Raw genomic sequence first — 6,106 nt, forward strand, 5'->3', positions numbered from 1 at the left:
CGGCTCTAGCACCGGCGCGACGTCGAGAACGGCGAAAATCCACCCTCGTCCGGCCTCTTCGTAGCACCACGACGACGAATATCCGCTCGAATGGCACCGCGGCGCGACGTCGACGATGTTCCAACGCCACCCACGCTCCTCCTTGCTCATGATCGGGTCTAGAGAGAGAAAGAGGAGAAGAAGCATGCAAGAAGTCCTCCTCAGCTTCCCAACACGTACATAAAGCAAAGGGGAGGGATGGTGATACGTACGAGGCAAGAAAAGACAAATCTGCCCCTCACTTACCCCTGTGTACTGGTACATGGGCACCTGTACCGGTACAGATGGCAACCCGAGAGCAGCTGCTCGCCAATCGGGCGAAGTGTACCGGTACACCTCGCTGTACCGGTACAGAAAGTGTACCGGTACAACCTTGATGTTGTATCGGTACAACAAGCAGAAAATCTGCAATTCCGCAGATTCCAATGCTAACTCCTGCTCTCGCGTCCCCGCTGAGTCCGTTTTGCGTCTATTTCGCGCCAACGAGACTCGGACTTGTCCCGACACCCTCACGGCGTGTCGACAAGCCTCAAAAGCAGAACACCAGGGATACTACACCCTCCCCTATTACAAAAAGTTTCGTCCCCGAAACTTAAGCATACCTCAGTTCTGGGCAACGAACAGATAGGGGTAGGATTCCCTCATCACCGTCTCAGGCTCCCAAGTCGCCTCCCACTCTTCGTGATTACTCCACTGCACCTTTACATACGAAATGACCCGGTTGCGCAATTCTTTCGTCTCCCGAGCAAGAATCCGCACCGGTCGCTCCTCGTATCTCAGATCCTCGCCAATCTCTAATGGAGTGAAGTCAATCACGTGAGAAGGATCAAAAACATATCTCCTCAATGTCAAGACATGGAAGATATCGTGGATACCGGTCAGTCGGGGAGGTAGAGCAATCCTATAAGCAACTGGTTCAACTCGCTCCAATACCTCAAAAGGGCGAACGAAACGTGGACTGAGCTTTCCACGCACTCCGAATCTGCAAATCCCTCTAGACGGCGAGACTTTGAGGAAAACATGATCTCCAACCTGGAACTCTAAGTCTCATCTCCTGGTATCGGCGTAGCTCCTCTGGCGGCTCTGGGCTGTCAAAAGGTGTCGTCGAACAACTCTCACCTTTTCCTCAGCCTCTAGCAAAATCTCAGGCCCAAGCGTCTTCCTTTCATCCACATCACTCCAACACAAAGGGGATCGACATCTGCGTCCATACAACGCCTCAAACGGAGCCATCTGGATGCTCGCTTGATAGCTGTTGTTGTACGCAAACTCAGCCAGTCTCAAATGTCGATACCACCCTCCTCCAAAGTTCAGGACGCATGCTCTCAGCTGTGCTGATGCGATGGATGGTGCTGGTGATGCTGCTCGAGGACAAGCTGATCTCATATGCCCGGGCTGACTGCAATGTAACACCTGCCCTCTCTCTGCTCGCACTGCCGGGGCCAGTGGGGTCCCCCGCGGATCACACACTGCGGTGTCTTCGGTGATTGCCCCTGCTGACGGGGTCCCCCAGAACGCTGACGCCCCGAAGACCCACGACCCTAAGAGCGCGATCGTGGTGGTCTCGGCGGATGCCTACCGCTCGACGGTCCTGCATCATCTGGAAAGGGACGCTTCTGGTCCCGACTCTGCCCCACTGCCTGAGTCCTCTCCTGCAGCGACACCTCACCTCTCTCTACCCATAAGGCCTGCTCTATGGACGCATCCAGGGTCCTCAACCTCTGAGCCCGCACCAACCTGAAGACGTCGGGTCTCAGCCCCTGCTCAAACAGATAAACCCTGTGAGCCTCGTCCCTGGCCACAAACAGCACATAATTCAGGAGTCGAGTAAACTCCCGAATGTACTCCTGCACTGGCCGATCCCCCTGCTGAATCCTCTTCAAATCCTCCTCGAGCTTCTGTTTCACACTGTTGGGAAAATATATCCCAAACAGCATTCTACAGAACTCATCCCATCTCAGCTGCAACGCTACCAGTCCCTGATCTCGCCTCACTCTCCTCCACCAGGTGTGTGCATCACCTGCCAAGCAATGGACTCCCAAAGATACCTGCTCCCCCTCAGGAATAAACAGATTCTCAAATAGCTTCTCCATTGCACTGACCCATCCCTCAACAACTCAGGCCTCAGTGCCACTGCCATCGAATGTCGGCGGATCAAAACGGCGAAAACGAGCCAGCCTCTCGGTCATCCACTACTGCTCGGCCTAGGTCAACTGTCCTGGCCCTCTAGAAGGCGCAACCGGCGCTGCAGGAATATCCACTGGCGGCGGTACGGCTGCGGCTGGTGCGGCGGCTGAAGTAGTCGGAGGTGGACCAGCCGGCTCTGGTGCTCTCGGTACTGTACTCGGTGGCGGAGCTACCCTCTCGCACAACCTCTCCAATAACTCTCCAATCACTCTCTCCACTCTAGGAGGAGTTAGAACAATGAATCATTGACTTTCGCGATAAATCACGCCTCTCGCGCCTTGCTTTCCTAAGGTTTGCCAACTTAGGGTTCCTATGTCCCAACGACCTGCAGCTAAGCTCTGATACCAACTTAATCTGTCACGCTCCGGATTACACGTTCCCTGGGCACGCCGACAAATTCGCCGTATACAAAGAAATTTTCCCTATATACGAAGCGATAGCTGTACCTGTAAAACATACAATACTACAAACAGTAGTATAGAGCTGCCAGAATAACCAGTAACTAAAAATAAACTGAGTTTCATATACATACGTCAAATCCAAGATACAAACTACTCGCACTGGTGAGTTAAACGTCTGTATGTACATGAACTCCAACCAGAAACAACTACCTGCTGTAGGGGCACCTCTAGCTCGGCTCGTCTGGTAGGACTCTAACTCGCGATGCCCTTACCTCGATCCTGATCCGCGGAAGGCGCAGCAGCCGAAACCTGTGGCTCTGCAAAACAGGGGTAACAACTGGGCGTGAGAACTACTGTAAAAACAAATAGTCCTTAGTGGGTGCCGCCCTTAACATCATCGGTCCATCCATTAAGTCTACAGAAGGGAACAAAGTGGAATAAAATCTACAGCTACAAGTTATTACACTATTATGCTCTAAACTAACCTACTGTAGTGATGTCAATCCCGACCCAATCTCTTTAGGGACTGTAAACATATCAGTCCCAGGGACTGTGAATACACCCGTCCCTGCCCCGTTGCGACTATCCAGCTACCCCCACACTAACCAGTTCGTGGAGAGCAAGTCCAACCGGCATGAACGACACCAACGTGAAAGCACAGCACCCGTCTCCGGAGTGGCACTCGTGGGAGCTACCCAACCGAGTATGCAGCGTATCTCTATCGAGCTAAATCCGGATCTCACAAGCCTAAGTCAAGTAACCGACTCTAACTGGTCTAATAACCAACAGGTCATGTGCCCTCGGCACAATCCGACGCCAAAACGGTGATATGGGTCTGCCGTCAACCACTACGGCACCCAACAGTCCGGAACAATCTGAACGCTACTGTAAAACTACGCTAGGCATCCCAGCACGAGCATAACTGAACTCTAAACTACCAGGGGTATCCATCACACCAATACTACGATGATACAAATTTACAACGGCTCCTAAAGGTAAATCAGGTAGTGTAAACAGGTGACAGGTCCAAATCGCCGGCTTTCTCCTAATTCAATTTTCAAGTCCAAATTGTATAGTTTAACTAGATTCAGAAACATGCTTCAAATTCAGACTTCAGCCAATATGCTACTAAATGAATTTAAGCTAGTACAAAGTATAAACAATCGGAAACTATACATGTTTACTAATCTCTACTTAGGAGTAAACCCGATGAAAACCCACCTCAAATGCTAACTCCTGGCAGCGAAGGAAGTCTCGAACCAATAATAATCCCTGCTGGATCAACTGAAATCCTCCAAGTCCAAAAATCGAGCTATCTCCAAGCTCTACACATCGAAATCCATCAATTCTGTCCAAATACAACAGCAGCAGAGTAAAATAGGAGTTCGATCAAGCTAACCTTCACCAAATTCAGCAATATTGGGCTTTGTGGATTCCTTTCGAAGTCCTGAATCCAATGAACCAAGTTTCGTCACAATTCGACACTCCTACGTCGCGTACGAACCAAAACGCCAACGGTTGATACTGGAATTCAGTAAAAATCAGCACGCGAGCTCGAAGTAGAGAGGTCAGGCCATAAATAGAGGAATGTTAGAGACCCACCTCGACAGCGGCTCTAGCACCGGCGCGACGTCGAGAACGGCGAAAATCCACCCTCGTCCGGCCTCTTCGTAGCACCACGACGACGAATATCCGCTCGAATGGCACCGCGGCGCGACGTCGACGATGTTCCAACGCCACCCACGCTCCTCCTTGCTCATGATCGGGTCTAGAGAGAGAAAGAGGAGAAGAAGCATGCAAGAAGTCCTCCTCAGCTTCCCAACACGTACATAAAGCAAAGATGAGGGATGGTGATACGTACGAGGCAAGAAAAGACAAATCTGCCCCTCACCTACCCCAGTGTACCGGTACACGAGCACCTGTACCGGTACAGATGGCAACCCGAGAGCAGCTGTTCGCCAATCGTGCGAAGTGTACCGGTACACCTCCGATGCTGTACCGTACAGAAGGTGTACCGGTACAACCCTAATGTTGTACCGGTACAACAAGCAGAAAATCTGCAATTTCATAGATTCCAATGCTAACTCCTGCTCTCGCGTCCCCGCTGAGTCCGTTTTGCGTCTATTTCGCGCCAACGAGACTCGGACTTGTCCCGACACCCTCACGGCGTGTCGACAAGCCTCAAAAGGCTGAACACCAGGGATACTACACCCACCCCCACTACAAAAAGTTTCAACCTCGAAACTTAAGCGTACCTCAGCTTAGGGTATCAAATAGATAGGGATAGGACTCCCTCATCACCGTCTCCGGCTCCCAAGTCTCCTCCCGCTCCTTGTGATTACTCCACTACACCTTTACATATGGAATGATCCGATTGTGCAATTCTTTCGTCTCCCAAGCAAGAATCCGCAACGGTCACTTCTCGTATCTCAGATCCTCGTCAATCTCTAGTGGAGTGAAGTCGATCACGTGAGAAGGATCGAACACATAACTCCTCAATACCGAGATGTGGAAAACATCATGGATNCCTGCTCTCGCGTCCCCGCTGAGTCCGTTTTGCGTCTATTTCGCGCCAACGAGACTCGGACTTGTCCCGACACCCTCACGGCGTGTCGACAAGCCTCAAAAGGTGCGGCGAGACATCGAGAGTGGACGTGACGGCGATTTTAGCGTGGACGCTGAGGGTGCACTTCTGTTTCAAAACCGTTGGTGCGTACCGGAAACGTGGAAGTCCGAAAGCTAATTTTGCAAGAAGCGCATCGGACTCTCTATAGTGTTCACCCGGGCGGCACCAAGATGTACCATGATTTGAAAATGCATTATTGGTGGCCCGAAATGAAAACCGATATCGGACGCTATGTGGCGCAATGCCTTACATGTCAACAAGTCAAGGCGGAGCGCCGATTTCCAGCAGGAAAGCTCCAAAACTTGCCTATCCCTGTTTGGAAATGGGAGGACATATCTATGGACTTCGTGGTCGGATTACCCCGGTCGGTGGGAGGCCACGATGCTATCTGGGTAGTTGTGGATCGTTTAACCAAGTCGGCACATTTCATACCGATCCGCACTACATGGTAAGGTGATAAGTTAGCGCAGGTGTACCTCGACGAGGTGGTGAGGTTGCACAGGGTTCCGAAGTCGATCGTGTCGGATCGAGACCCCCGATTTACCTCGCACTTTTGAAAACGCCTGCAAGAAGCGCTCGACACACGCCTCGATTTCAGCACCGCATTCTATCCTCAAACTGATAGGCAATCGGAGAGAACCATTCAGATCTTGGAGGATATGCTGCGGGCGTGTGTGATCGACTATAAAGGAAGTTGGCTCGAGTACTTACCGAAGGCCGAGTTCGCCTACAACAACAGTTATCAAGCAAGTATAGAGATGGCACCATTTGAGGCTCTCTACGGGCGGAAGTGTCGGTCTCCTATACATTGGAGTGATGTGGGCGAGTGTGCGGCATTGGGTCCCGACGTTTT

Source organism: Ananas comosus, linkage group 12 (assembly GCF_001540865.1).
Source record: "Ananas comosus cultivar F153 linkage group 12, ASM154086v1, whole genome shotgun sequence".
NCBI lineage: Eukaryota > Viridiplantae > Streptophyta > Magnoliopsida > Poales > Bromeliaceae > Ananas > Ananas comosus.